Here is a 16,413-nt window from a genome sequence, read left to right as displayed (position 1 = left end):
TTTCATGTGCTTTTTTGTGGAAGAGATGGGGCAGTCTGGTCCTTGAACATCAGGAGGTCCTTTCAATCTTCTAGAAAGAACAGTTGAAAGCAAATCAAGGCTTTTATAAATGATTTGTTGGTTTCATCTGTTACTCCAGCAAGTGGCATACAGATCTGTGTTATTTTCCATGAATAACCGCAAGATATATTAGACCGCAACATTATAATGGTCTGCTATGAACAGTACCACTGCATTTCTTTTTAACACTGCATATTTTGTGTCACTATAGAAGACCCTTCTCTCTGTGGGTAGACCTCTCTCCCTTTCCACCTATACAGAGGGTAGTCTGCCATATGCATTGACCCCTAGGATCCCCTCCCAGGCACAACATGATTGCACTCTTAAGTTACGCTTAACTCTGCTTGAAATCAGCGGGAGAACTTAGCTGTAACCTAAGTTTCATTTATTTCAATGGAATATAATTATAGCACACTTTTTTGTGGATGGGCACTAATATGTGTGCAACACAGTGTTACATGTGCTTTAAAAACTGCTTTCAGGTCTGGGGGAATGTATGGGTTTGGAAATGCATGCCCTGGGTTGGGTTTATGAATCATTTAATGAAAGGTCAGCTTTGAAGCACAGATCAATCGGTGGGAGCAGAGGGAAAGTTAAGCGTTCTCAAGATAAAAATATTTCCTGAAAGATACATGCATCATTCAGTTTCTGCAGCCATCCACCACAAACCTATTTGTTGATCTATGTGGTGGGTAGCTTTGTTCATTTAACTTTATTATTAACAATTAAAATCGTCGTCGTCGTCATGGGCGATCATTATTATTACTGATGATCATCTGAATGTATTATGGAATGTCCACTGGCATTCCCAGTGGTTCCCAAACACTTTACTAACACATAAATACATGAAAATATGTGGGGGTTTTCCTATTTATATAATTTGGGGTGATACCCAGATCATTTAAATTACTGGTGCTCTCTGGTATTCTTTTTAGAAAATGTCCAGCTAAATTGTAGAATCAATACGAGCAATTGCTGTGATAACATGTGCTTTTCTGTGAAACCACTTTGTAACTTAACAGCAATAGCCTCTGGAAAATTTTATTTACTTTTATCTTGGTGGTTGAAACAGATTATATGATCCCCCTTACTGGTACATTATTTGTAAATGGTGTTATGAAAGCTGGAGTAATCCCATCTGAAAGCATACCTTGGGAAACCTTACTAAGTCAACAAGTGCTCAAGGAAAAAAGAAAATGAACTTCAAATACTCGATGGTTGTTTTTTTTTTTTTTTTTTAATCCATGTTCCATATAGCTGCTCTTGCAGACCAGAAGTTGTTCAAGAACAAAATGGTCTTATGGAGTAGTTTCTTCCCTGTTTTTCCCCTTCCTTCAACTTTCCCCCCAGTCTGCATGGAACAAAGGGAAGGGAGCCCTGTTGTGTGGCTAACAAATTTAATGAAAGAGAAAAGAAAGGTAGAGAGACAGTCCAAGGTTTGTGTTTTCCCAACTTTCTTTCTTAAATTGTATTCCCATTGTGCCATATTTGAAAAAAGAAAGAATTTTTTTTTATAAAGCATTGTTTTTTTCCTCAGCTGGTTGTGCAGAAAGTTCCACGAAAGACTTTATAAAATAATTCTGAATTCACCAGTTCAGTAACCTATCTCTGAATGGCTACTGGTACAAGCTTCCTCCCATCCACCAACTTTTATTTCTATAACCATTATATATTGGGCACACACACCCTTGTTAAAATGGGTAACTGTAATAATTTTGTGTAGTGAGTCATAGCCCAGAGATATGACTCAAATTAGGCTCAAATGAATGATTTGTTGATTGTCAATAAAGAATCCAATAGATCTCAGATATCTTATTCTCAGTTCAGAAAGATTTCGCATTCTGATGTGCGCTTACAACATCAGCAGCCTGAACATGAACGTTGTTGATACCTACAGGCTCAGAGAAAGATGGTTTCTTCAGCACAAACCTTATGTGTTGTCTCAGATCAATGATGTCATCAAAATCATCAAAACACCATGTCCAAGTCTGAGGAGAAAAGGATGAGTTGTGCAACATTTCAGCCAGCAGTATGAGGGCAAGCAAATGTTATCAGCAGGGCTTTTTTTCAGCTGGAACTCGGTTCCGTCACCTTTCAGGTTGGTTCCGTTAGCATTCTAAGAGAACCAGGTAGGTGTTCATGGTGAGTTCTGGAACCTCTTTTTCTAGAAAAATAGCACCAGTTATCAGCATTACATTTATGTAGGTTCAATTCGGCCAAAATCCTGTGGTTTTTTTTAAAGACAATGCAGTCTAGCATCAACACTGCTTATATCAATTCATCCGTTGTAGTTTCCCTGGTAAAAGGAAATCGGTCTTATGAAGCGTGCAAAATATTGTTCCATGCAGCTTCAGTATAGGAGCTAGCTCTTTGACTCGGCAGGAGGCCCCCTACCACATGCCTAGCACAGTAAGAGTGCATTAAGATTTCTATCTGAAGGCTGAAGTGCAAGCTCTGAAGTGTTGGATCTGCCTGATGCATGGTGCTGAATCCACAGCTTAAGAAAAGAAAAAGTGGGAGGGAGAACTCTGGTTATTTATATGTATGTATTCCAATTTATCAAACACTTTACCCAAGCTCTAAGCATCTTGAATAATTAATGAAGCACATACATAATAATAAACATTTACATTCGTTGATTTATTTTCAACCCAAACGACGCCTCCCGTGAAATATTTCCAAATCCCCACAAGCAGATTCTTATCATAAACAACCAAAATCTCCTCATCAGTCTTCCATACAAGGAAGGACCTAGAGAACTGCACTAGTCTTGTTGGCAATCGGGAAACTCAATAATATATATATTTTCCTCCTGGGAAACCATAGGAAGAGAACAAGAGAAAGCCCCAGATATTGCTGGCATCACCATCCTGAAATGTCTTAACCATATTCCTCCAAGAGAAAAGGGACATTCATTAGGGAGCTGTGTTTAAAAATTAACTCTTTTATGGCAGTAGTTCCGTATTACTATTCAAAAAATTTGGCATGGGAGCTCAGGATTTGGCATCACGAGCTCAGTAGTTACCATCTTTTGCCCGGTTGAGCCAATATGGCATTGATTTTATTACTGGTTGGCAGAATATGTGTTCATACTTATTGTGTGCGTGGAGAGGTGGAATCTGATGTATCATCAACTTTTGAATGGGTCAGAAAAATCTGAGATGCTGTTTTGAACCAAACAGACCTATTTTTTAAAGAAGCTATTACAAGGAGGGGAGATGATGTTTATTCAAAGATAACCTTTCTTTATTATGTTTTGGAACAATATTTCCAAGATAAATTATGGCCTTGTATCTTTTTTTAAATGGTTGTTTAGTTTTCTTATATTTCTACTATTTTTGTAACTGATCTTATGCAACAACATGAAACACACAGACACACCTGTCCTAACCGAGATGTGGTGTGTGTGGGAGGGTGTGTGTGTGTGTATCTTACAGCATTTTTGGCACGTAGTGTGAATTATGAAGTCTATTTTCTAAAGTAAACTAAATGTTGTGTATGAGAACACTAAAAAAGCTGCTGTCTCAATTGTCCCGGAGAAAAAGTCTTCGGATCTGGAGGTCTTGATCCAGAAAACAATGTGTGACCCAACTTTTCAGAGAATTGATTTTTGCCATTGTAAAGAACTTGTGCCATAGCCTTGTCGATAACAGGCAGCTACACTGTGTGAGCACTTGATTAGAGGTCTGTGATGAGTCCTCTGCTTATCATGCACCCAAACAAAGGGGAATACACTGGAAAGCCAGTGTGGTGTAGTGGTTAAGAGTGGTAGACTCATAATCTGGTGAACCAGGTTCACATCTCTGCTCCTCTGCATGCAGCTGCTGGGTGACCTTGGGCTAGTCACACTTCTTTGAAGTCTCTCAGCCCTACTCACCTCACATAGTGTTTGTTGTGGGGGAGGAAGGGAAAGGAGGATGTTAGCCACTTTGAGACTCCTTTGGGTAGTGATAAAGCGGGATATCAAATCCAAATTCTTCTTCTTCTTGTCCAAATTAACTCATTTACCTGTTGTATCCTTATGAGTCTGGGTTTTTTTTTATATGACTGCTTGTGTTAGGCTTGGTTCCCGGAAGACCTGGGTGCTCTGGTTCTCCTCCCCCAGCCAAGAGTATTTCATTTAAAAACAATTAATCCAGAAACTTTTGTTTTATTAATAAAATAAAACACAAGCTGCTTGACCAGCGGTATGGTGCAGCCCATTTAAATCGCACATGTTTGGGACATTGAGTATGAATTACATCTAGCCTGATGCTTGTGTTGGGTGCAATATATTGTCAAATATTTAGGGTCAAATATTTCCTACCCCCTTTAGCAATGATTGGCTGCATGAAGAGTGGTCTACCAGGCCAGGTCTGGTGCACAAACAAATTGCTGGCTGGCCTGCAAATCTGTGCCAGAATTAGTTAATTTGTCTTCTTCTCTGGTGACCACTCGTTGCCTAGTAAGATTGTCTTCTATGAACACGGCCTTAAAGGTTAGTCCGTAAGTGACTGTGGAGGCCAATTCTGGATCCACGTGTCCTTCCACAATGAGGACATAGGTTTCTGGATGGAAGTTGATCATGATGAGGGTTAGCCAAGTGTGCCTTCCTCTTAGTGTGTTTCTCCCTTTCGTCCTGATTTTGAGCTTCTTCAAAACTCATGACACCTTTGGTAAAGGTTGTTCTCCAATTGGAGTGCTCGCAGGCCAGTCTTTCCCAGTTGTCAGTGTTTATACTGTGCTAGTTAATACTGATATACAAAGACAATATAGAAAATTAGCTTTAGACGTATTAGAAGGTGGATTTTTCCCCCATAATTGTGCTAATGATATTATTCAATATTTTAGCCAATGCCATCTTTGTTTCATTCCTGAACACAGGACTTTAAACGGAGTCTCAAAATCAGTTCATGATATGAGGGTGTGTGTGTTTTTAATGGGGGAGGGGTAAGGAAGGGCGGTGAGCTGTTCAAGAGAAAGTCAAGATTTCATTAGGCTAGCATAAACCTTTTGTGAGAGGCCAAGCAGCTCTTTGGGTATCGGCAGAGATAGACTGAATAAAACTCTCCACAAAATGTAATTACCTTTCTTCTCAGCATCAATAGAAATAGATATAAAATATTAAAGTCAAAGGTAGATTGCTTAGTAGAGAAGAGTGCAACATTTTCTATTTCTCTAGAGAAATCTTGTGAACCATTTTGTTCAAAGCGACACTAATTACCATCATGTGATTAATCACAGACTAAGGAACGTCTCAAAGATTGCACTAATAATTTAGAGAGTAGAATGAAATTTACTCCCAATATCTTTGCCAAAGCAGTATACAAACTACCTGAGATTTACTTTTATAAATATAACCTTCATATGGCCAACAAGGTATTAAAAATTAGAACATGAATATGCTCCTCTTGCTTTATTTATTTATTTTTAATGAAAAGCAGCCATAGGAGGATGTCAGTTCGAGCAACTGTATGGTATGGGAAGGAGCTGCTTAACCCTATCCTTTGTTTGTTCACATTTGTCATTGTGCTTTCTCCCTGTTGGGAAAAGCTGCAGAGATCCAATTGCTCTCCCCTTTCTCCCATAGGTAGAAAAGTAGCTGGGTGTGGTCATATTTGACCACAGAACTGACAGGAGCAAAACAGACCAAGCAACCTTTCTCCCCAAAGTTACTTCTCCCAGATTGGCAACCTCCTGCTTCTGCTTTTCATTAAAAACTAAACCAACAAAAGATTGTTCACACATCTCCTATGTAACATCTAATTTGGCCGTTAGGCAGCAACAGAAAATAATTATCTCTCGGTTCATTTAGGTACATGGTATTTGCAGAAAATCATAATTACAAGTTTTAAATGAATAGAGGCTTGTGTGTCTGTGTGTGTGAGTGTGTTGGGTCAACATATAAGTAAACTATTCAGCATTTCTGGTAAAAAACAGGCAGTATTTCAGACAAAAAAATGATAAACAAGTAAAATTAGATACCATGAAAATTTAATTACAGAATATGATATGAGAGGAAATGAGTGACATTTCACAGATGAGAGAGAAAATTAGAAATTTTAAAATGCTAATTTTAATAAAGTCAATTAACACACAAAGCAATGTGTTACACGTTGAAAGACTTTTTTAAAAGGCAGTCTTGAGTTTTTTAAGAATAAAAGGATAGCATTCTGCATTTTAGATCCAGTTTGTTGAGAATAATTGCTTCTTTTGCTTTTGCAAGATACATTTCATTCTCTTGATACTTAATTTACAATGGAAAAAATTGCTTCAGTTCTTGGTTGTGTTTTGTTTCTTGGAAATATCCCCAAACTGTCAGATAATGCATTTTATATAGTATAAACCTCAATGGGATTATTTTCCTTTTGAGGTGAAAATAGTTTAGTCAGTAGAGCATGAGACTCTTAATCTCAGGGTCATGAGTTCGAGTCCCACGTTGAGCAAAAGATTCCTGCATTTCAGGGGGTTGAACTTACTGACCCTCATGGTCCTTTCCAACTCTACTGTTCTATGAAAAAAAATTTGTCTTGTTTGGGGGGCAATTAAAGTATCACAAGTATTTTCTGGGAAGTCATTGATGCAAACCCTGGTTCATCTATGGTCATCTTCAGACTGAACATGTGAGTGTTGGAAGTTTGTAGGGCAGTAGAGTGTACACTCCAGCCTCTCTACCAATGCCCTTGCATGTGGGTCTCCTGTCTGATCACAAAGGTTTGACTGAACATGCTTTAAGTCTGTCTGCGATCAGGGTTCCTGATTGTGTATAGGCCTCTAAGACTGCATTCAAACCATATCTCTAAAGCATTATGGCATGCCTTTGAAAAGTCATGGCTTCCCCCCAAAGAATTCTGCAAGCTGCTGTTCATTAAGAGTTGTTAGGAGACCTCTTTTCCCCTCACGGAGCTACAGTTCCCAGAGTTTGATTATTTCTTAAACCACTCTCAGAACTGAGGCTTTGCGAGGGGAATAGAAGTCTCCTAACAACTCTCAGCACCCTCAACAAACTGCAGTTCCCAGGATTCTTTGGGGGAAACCACCATTATTTAAAGTGGTATGATACTGCTTTAAATGTATGGTGTGGATGTGGCCTAAGTTTGCTGATCCATGTCCATGTGGTGGGAAGGTAAGTGGCATTTCTGTGCACTCTGGCTTCTGTTGAAGTGTTCCGTTCCGCCAGAAGCGGTTTAGTCATGCTGGCCGCATGACCCAGAAAGCTGTCTGTGGACAAACACCGGTTCCCTTGGCCTGAAGTGAGATGAGTGCCACACCCCATAGTTAAATTTGACTGGACTTGACCATCCAGGGGTCCTTTACCTTTTACCTTTACCACACCACTCTGGCACCCAGACAAGTTGATGATTGTTGACTGCGCAGGTAGTACTGAGTGAGCACATTGCTCCAACAAAGGTCACAAGTGAGGCTTTATAAGTCTTGTTCTCCAGCTCACCATTCCCAAACTCCAGCCCTTGACCTAAGGAATGTGGCTCTTAAAGGGCCAACCCCCCCTGTGGTCACTTTGTCACCCTTCTGTGGCCTCATGCCTGCTGTGTTGTTGGACATCTGTGGTAGCTCAAGAACACTTGGTTTCTCTGACAAGTCAGGCTCCAGGGATAGCATCTGTGCGGATCCCCGTTCAAGATCCAGGCCCCTAGGTTCATGCTCCATGAGCTCTGTTGACTAAAAAAAATAAAAATAGAATCATAGTGTTGAGCTATGTCTACCCACATCAACATCATGAACCATGTTAGATTCCCCAGTTGGTGGTACAGGAGTCCCAGACTCTGTAGGCTTCTCTTCCTCTTCTCAAGGCCGTGACATCAAGTAGATTAAGTAGCATGCTTGTAGAACTTGTGTTATGATCAACACCTGAAGGTCTGAGAGGAATGGGCACATGCAGGGACACTGGGCTTGCATGGGTGCCACACCCCTTTACACACTTTCAGACAATCCCCACAACTTTACTAGAAACACCAAGACATTCTGTCTAAAGCAGTGCCCAAATTACGTCCCTCTCCCTTTTGCAGCAATATTCAGACACCAGTTGCTTTTTTTTCAACCACGCCGCTCCCCACTGAGGAAAAAGTGGCTGCACGAGGCAAGTACCACACAAAAGATCTATTCAGGTGTTATGAAAGCAAACCACATTGTAAGTGCATGTTGAATATGCTTACAAGCCATCCTGAGTTTGGGGAGCCTTATCATGGGAAGGTTGGGAGCAGAGGGAGCAGGACATGCCTCTGAACATGTCCAACGCGTTTCCTTTTAATAATGGCTGAGTAGGGCTCAAGGTGTCAATCGTTTCCGTGAAAACAAAATATACCAGCTTGCCTTTGAGGTAAGAATGCTGGTAACAGATTCTCATTTGCGGTGTCTGGCATGGGCAGACACAGACACACACACAGAGACACACACACATCCTGTAGGCCTTCAATTGCTGTCAGGGATGATGGAGTGGAAGCACCGAAATTGCTGAAGAGCTTGAAATTGGAGCTGATGCTATGCCAAGAGAACAGTAACTACAAAGCAGGGCTCTGATTAGTCAAGAGGAAAGAGTGCTGGAAAGCAGCCTTTCGGAAGAGGTTGAATACACATGTCTTACCAGAGCCCTAGCTGTTGGCAGAGACTGGAAGTGATATATTCATTATTATGAAACCATAGAGTCTATGTTAAAAGACGATCCATTTTAAAGCTGCTTGATTATACACTGTGAACAAAAACATCCTTGCTATTAAATTCAACACCTGGGCTGGATCTAGACACATCAGAAATGTGAATCAGTTAAACACATTGCAAAGGTCATACAGGGAATTCCTGTTGGCGAAATACGGGACTCCACAGCTCCATCTGGTGTCACAGTGTTATAACACATACCAAGCGCCTTATCTTTACGAATGTATCTGTGTCTCTGGACTTAGTCCACAAATATTGGTTGATGGTCATTAACTAAAGAAGATGAATACACGTGTCACATTTATGGGGGTGCATATGTGTAAAATGACACCCTATTTTTACCTTTCATTGAAAGATTGACACAGAAGTAGCCTTTCTTTTACACTGTCCCCTACAAAGTAGTAAACAGGGGTTACGTCTAGACCATACACATGAAGCACTATCAGGGCTTTTTTCAACCAGAACTTTCCGGAACTCCATTCCAGCACCTCTCAGGTGGGTGCTATTGCCATTCTAAGAGAACAAGGGAGGCGTTCATGGTGAGTTCCGGTACCTCTTTTTCTAGAAAACTTGTACTGGGCAGTGGCGTAGGAAGGGAGGAGCATAGGGGGTGCTGCACCCTGGGTTCCAGGGGAGGGGGTGACACTCCCCGGCCTCTCCCCCGCCATCCGGCACCCCGTCCGGATGGGGTACCCCCAGGAGCCGCCTGCAGCTCACCGCGGGAGCAACAGCGCCGGCCCGGATGCATCCGGCCAGTGCTGCTTCTGCTTCTGTGGTGAGCCAGTGAGCGAGTGGCAGGTCGTGGGGCTGCCCGACCCATCACTTGCTCGCCGGCTCATGGCAGCGCTGGCTGGATCCACTACGCATGCCGGAAAATTCTAGGCATGTGCAGTGCATCCGGCGCGTTGTGGCGTCACGACGTACGCACCGTGACACCCCGCCCCCAGGGGGTGCCTCCACTCCACCACCCCGGGCGGCGACAAGGCTTCCTACGCCGCTGGTACTGGGTATTAGAAATCTATAGACTCTACCATACCATATATGATAACTAGTTGTTTCAATGTCGCCAATGATTGGCGACAATAATTTATTTATTTTTTTGTATTTGAAACTCTATACAACACCATGTATGCTGATTACACTATATACATAATAAACAGTAGTTTTAAAAACAAGCAAATTGATGTTAAGAGTATCCCTTTATATGTCAGTATTGGGGCCAACAAACAAATCTGTAACAAAGACCGAATTCATCTCTCTCTCTCTCTCTCTCTCTCTCTCTCTCTCTCTCTCACACACACACACACACACACACACACTCTTCGGGAAAATGTTGGTTAGAAAATATTATTTCTTCCACACCTCATGCTCATTCTATGATTTATCTTCATGAGTTCAAGTTGGCTTCATCACTGATGAGTAGTGAGGGATATTTACACTGTTTTCTTTATCTTTCCAGCACCCTAATCGCTCTTGAATGCATAATTGAGCACAGCAGGGCTGCTCTGCTCTTCCACATGCTCGCCCATTGTTTTCTGGTGCTCCTGGCAATTTCCCTTAGATCTTGCAATATCCCTGATCTCTCTGAGTCACTTTATTAAGCTCCCTTGGTAGCTTCCTTCATAGTGGGGCCTTGACAGCGCTCATCAATTCTGGATACTTCAATTAATTGCACCACCATCTTTCAGGACTCCTGGCTGCTTCAGTTAGCTCCTTATACTGCTGGTGTTTCAGATCCCCCAGCAAAAGAAGCAAGCTGTGAGGATGTTAACAGTTCAGTGAGTTAAATGCATTGACAATCTTCAGATAGTCTTAGGCAAAGTCATCAAGAAGATGAAATATGCTGGAAATACACTTCTTCCATTTTCTAACAAATTATTTTGTCTAGTTCTTCTGGGCATCAGGATGATGACTTCAGCAGGTCCAATAAACAAGCATACCCGCCAACATTTCTCCAATCAAAACAAGGTTGTCCTACTCCATACCCTCCAACATTTCTCTGATGAAAATAGGAAAGGTGGGACATTCCAGAAGGGCTTCTCTAAATCTGGGACTGTCCCTGGAAAACAGGGACACTTGGAAGGTCTGAAAGTGGAGTCTTTTGGACAAATGTCAGGCTTGCTTCGGTTTTCTGGCATGAAAACCGTGAGCATGGCCTGCATAAGGGCCAGATACAGCCTAGTCACTAATAACATGTGTTGGACCGGCAGACAGGGTCATAGCTCAGTGATGGCTAATCTGTGTTCATGCAAAAAAAGGTCTCAGGTTCAACCCCTGGCATCTCCAGGTGTAGACAATGCTTTGCTCAATGGACCAATAGTCCAGCCCAGCATCTCTCTATGTGATGAGATAGATAGATAGACAAATAGATGGATATATGGTAGAGATATGTGATAGAGATGATAGAGAGATGGAGAGACAGAAAGATGACAGATCTATCCATGACTCTGTGGAGGCAGTACACACAGTTCACTAAAAACATGCATCAGGACCTCCTAAAGCCAAACATCCCACAAAGTCCAATTTATTGTACGCATGGATCCATAGAATTATTCTGCAGAAAGGATCTTTGTTCTTTGGGTCAACCATCTACTAAAGGGGTGCCATATTGCTCTAGATCAGCATACAAGCTACATATGTACTAGATACAAGATGTGTCGATTCACCATTCTGAGATGATACCACTACAGAAGTCCTTTTAGGTGTCCCCCTCTTATATATTCTACATAGAGGAGGTGCTTGCTAGTCCCACCTCTTCATCACATTCCTGTCAAGTCATCCTGACACCCCGTCCATGCATTGAAGGAGTAACGTCTGAACTAGGTGGTCTTATCTTGATGTGGAAGCTCCCAACACAATTTGGAACTTTGCAGAAAGCCTCCACAGATAAAACAAGCTCCCTGCTGCAGATGTTCAGTACGTATGCATGGACATCAGTGAGTGTTGGCCATCAGGTATGGGGATGGAGTGAGGACACATGAAAGGGAGCACCTGAAAAGAGCTAATGTTAAAAGCTGAAAAGGAGCTGGGCTGAACACTGAAGAATAACAGCCTTAGGAAAAGACTTCCGGTTGGGAGAGGAGCTGAAAGAAGACGGGACTCTGCCCTCCGGGCAGAGTCCAGTTTTAGACGGAAAAAAGGGGAGATTGCAGGGCGCCGCAACTCCTCATAAAGCCTCAAAAGGATTATTTTGAGGACAAAGAACCCAGCAGTATCGAAGGGTCTCTCCGCCACCGAGAGGGTCTCCGGTTTTTCACTTTTTTTCGGAGGCTGCACGGTGGCGAGATCGAGACACCGATACGGGTAGCCATTTTTTCGACCCGTCTAAAGCGAAGCCTCAGGTCTTCCCAGCTCCGCGACCCGGCTCCAAAGGAAGAAAGAAACCCGAATTTGAAATTAAAAGGTTGGTAACCGAACCGGAATTGGCAATAAAAATTCGGAGGACAGCGGGAGTATAAACAGGAGATCAATCCCGACTGTGGGAGATTTTATATATATTAGAAAAGCGCAAAGGGTGAGAAGAGTCAAAAATTGAAGCCTAAAAACGGGACTGAATAGTAAAAATCGGGTAAACCCGGAAAATCGAAGGACTTTATAAAATCTTCGTGCTTGACAGTTTATGATAGAGACGCTGGAAACAGCGATCTTTAACAGAAGACGGAGCTCGCTGGAGAAAGAGCTCACTGAATACTTTCACTTTTGCTAAGACTCCGCAACTGTAACTGTAACAAGCTTAAAAGTTTTCAAAGCTATAAAATAGATATAAGGCTACAAAAGGACACCTTTTAACTATTTGGCCCCTGCAACAAGTAGCCTAATATAATTCGTTTGGAAATAAAGACTGCGCAAGAAATCCTAAGGGGGGAAAACTTTTTTACGCTGGGTAGAGACGGGAGGTGCCTACGTGACAAACAGCAAGCCTTCTGCCCTGAACTTCGCCATAACGGAGTGGGGGGGCAGACAAAGAAGCGGAAGACCTTATTCCCGTTCCTCTCCCTTCTATTATTTCTTTTGGGAATCCTTTGCCCCCATTTGCCATACGCCTGATTTCTCTCTGCATTGCTACGGTTTCATTTTTTAATAGTACTAAGGAATTAACTCCCTTTTGTTGGCTCCTTAAAATAATCAATGTGGATTAGCCATACAAGTGGCAGAAGAAATAAGGCAAAGTACAGAGTCCTTGGACCAAATTAAGGGAGCCAAGTGGAAAGGGAAAAGACTGGAAGTAATCATTTTTTTCTTTTTTTTACATTTTTATTTTTGGTTTTGTTTTTAATTTTGCCTTTTAGGTACCCTTTTTTTCCCTTCTCTCTGGGACTTATCTTCCTACCTGTTTGGGAATTAGCCAACCAAGTGGCAGAAGACAAATACCATATAACCATAAAAAGGGGTATAGATAATACAAAACATTTAACATTTAACATTAACCTCTCTAAACCCCTTGTTTATTTAAACTTTTTTTTCCCTTTGAACTCTCCCAAACATTTGAAGCTTATCCCTACCCCATGTGGATTTAGCCATCCAAGAGGCGGAAAAAAGAAGATATAGCACTAACAATATAATAACCTTAATGCTTCTTTTTTGTATATTGCTTTATAATTTGTATATGCTCTAAGATACCCATATCAAGGAACAACACATTAAGGGTCAGGGGGAAATAAGATCTTTAATCATACTTTTGGCAGAATATATTCAAATATGTCACAATCTGGACTTGGACGGTAAAAGAAGTGGTTATAGGGTAAATAATAATATTACCCCTTAACAGAACTATACTAAAGGGAAAAGGTAATAGTAAAAACAATAACAAGTAAAGGGGAAAAAAAAACACAATAATAATAGAACAAAGAAAAGGGAGGAAATGGCGGAAAAAAAGAATGGAACAAAAGGGTCAGCAACGCCAGGAGACAGAAGAGGTTCGAAACAAGAGGACTCCAAGGAAATAATAAAAATGTTAGCAGAATTAAAAAAGGACATAAAAGAAACAAAACAGAGTGTGGAAGACAAATTAGAAAAAATGGAACAGAAGTGGGATATGACAGTTAAAGAACTGAAATTGCAAGTCCAAGAGGTAGAAAAGAAAACGCAAAAGGTGGAAGAAGGAGTCAAGCGTACGCAAAAAGATATTAAAGATCTGAAAAAGGAAGATGACAAACTAAGCAATGCAATACTAGAGGTAAGCAGAACACAAGAAGATATGCTGGACATGATTGCAATGCAAGACATGAGGTCAAGGGAAAAAAACTTGAGACTGAGATCGATCCCGGAAACAACGGGAGAAAACATTGCGGAAAAAATTATTACCGAATTAGCGGCATGGCTGGAGATAGAAAAAGAGGAGTTTGCAGAAAATGTAGTGAATGTCTTTAGAATAAAAACAAAAAGCAGAAAAGGGAAAAAATTTCCAGGCGACTGTCTAATAATATTCAAAGATAGAGGAATGAGAGATATGATACTAATGAAGAATAGAGAAAAGAAAATATATATAGACAATACAATGACAATCGTGTTTAAAGACATTCCTATGCATCTGCTAAAAAAGAGAGAGAAATACAAACGGTTGACACAGATATTGAGAAGAAACAGAGTTGACTTTAAATGGGAATTCCCGGAAGGGATCTCATTTTATTATAAAGGAAAAAAACACAAGCTGAAGGGGTTACCGGAGGTGACAAAATTCTTGAGAAGATACAAAGAACTGGAGAAACAGGAAGAATTACTAGAGGGAGCAACTGCAGCACCGCTAAGAGGAGAAGAAGAGGAAGAAGAAGACAGCATCAGGGAAGAGGAGGAAGAAGAGGAAGAGGAAGGAAAAGAAGAAAAGGAGGAACAGTAAAAGTAAAGACAAAAGACAAGGTTAGTAATAAACAAGATGGCATTACGGATTTGGACGTGGAACGTAAATGGAATAAACCAGAAAGCAAAACGAAACAAGATTGAACATATATTACAGAAAAAAAAATTGGACATTATTTGCCTACAAGAAACACATATCGCAAAAAAACACAGAAAGATTCTAATTAAAAGAAAATTAGGAAATGAATTTATATCATCGGACAAAACTAAGAAAAGAGGAGTAGTCATATATGTAAAACAACACCTAGAGGCCAAACAACTATTCAAGGACGAAGAAGGTAGAATAATAGCAATACAGGTCAAAATGCAAGGAGAAACAATAATTTTAGTTGGAATTTATGCACCCAATGAAAATAAATCAAAATTCTATGAGGGATTGGAAGAAAAACTTTTTGAGTATATGGACCAAAAAATAATAATATTAGGAGACATGAACGGCGTAATTTCATTAGAAATGGACAGAAGTAGAAAGAGAATGGAGGCAAAAGATGGGAAATTACCTAAGAATTTTTTCTCAATGATGAAGAACTGTAATTTGGTTGACGCATGGAGAATAAGACACCCATTAGAAAAAGAATTCACTCATTTCTCAGAATCAAAGCAATCAAACGCAAGAATCGACTATGTAATAATTTCAAACGAGATGATACCAAGAATAAAAAAAATTGAAATATTACCAAGGACGCTATCGGACCATAACCCAATATATTGCGAAATAAAAGGAATTGAAGAAAAATCATACAGATGGAGACTGAATGAAAATTTGCTGGACGATCAAAAAATAGAAGAAGAAGCAAAGGAGAAACTAAAAGAATTTTTTGAATTAAATAGGAATAAGGGAACAAAAGAACACACTGTATGGGACGCCAGTAAAGCGGTTATGAGGGGATTCTTCATACAGAAAAATAGTATAAAGAAGAAGCTTAAAGAGAAGAAAAAAGAAGAAATCCTAAAACAAATAATGGAGAACGAGAAAAAACTGGCGTCCAAACCAAACGATCTGAAAGCAAGCCAAAATATAAAAATATTACAGAGTCAATTCGCAATGATTATAAATCAAGAGGTAGAATGGAAAATAAAATGGATGAGGCAGAGGAATTTCGAGCATGCAAACAAACCCGGAAAATGGCTATCCTGGCAGATAAAGAAAAGGAAAGAACAAAGTACTATAAATAAAATAAAAATTGAAGAAAAAGAGATTGAAAGCCCAATAGAAATAAGACAAGGATTTGAAAAATTTTATAGACAATTATATAAAAGGAAGGAGAAATCCAAAATAGACAAAATAGAAGAGTTTATAAATAGGAAAGGAGTGCAAAAAATTCCAACAGAAATGAAAATACATCTGAATGAAAAAATTGAGAAAGAGGAAATATTAAATGCAATAAAGAACATGAAAAGTGGAAAATCACCGGGACCTGATGGATTCACGGCAAAATTCTATAAAAAAACAAGTGGCATCCTGCTAGAACCATTTAAGGAGGTACTGAATAACATCTGGGAAAAAGCGGAAATACCACAAACCTGGAAAGAAGCATACATCACACTAATCCCCAAATCAGATTCGGATACTTCTCAAATTAAAAATTACAGACCAATTTCATTATTAAATACAGATTATAAAATATTTGCAAGTATAATAGCCAACCGTATGAAGAGAGTCCTAAATACAATTGTCAACGAGGATCAGACTGGGTTTTTACCTGGCAGACAGCTAAAGGACAATGTGAGGAACGTAGTGAACATAATAGAATACCTGTCTGTCAGAAACGAAAAAAAAGCTGCGATGATCTTCATAGACGCAGAGAAAGCCTTCGATAACGTGGATTGGGACTTCATGATAAA

The sequence above is a fragment of the Lacerta agilis genome, chromosome 10 (assembly GCF_009819535.1).
Source record: "Lacerta agilis isolate rLacAgi1 chromosome 10, rLacAgi1.pri, whole genome shotgun sequence".
NCBI lineage: Eukaryota > Metazoa > Chordata > Lepidosauria > Squamata > Lacertidae > Lacerta > Lacerta agilis.
The sequence above is the reverse complement of the archived record's forward strand: the minus strand, read 5'-3'. Positions refer to the sequence as shown.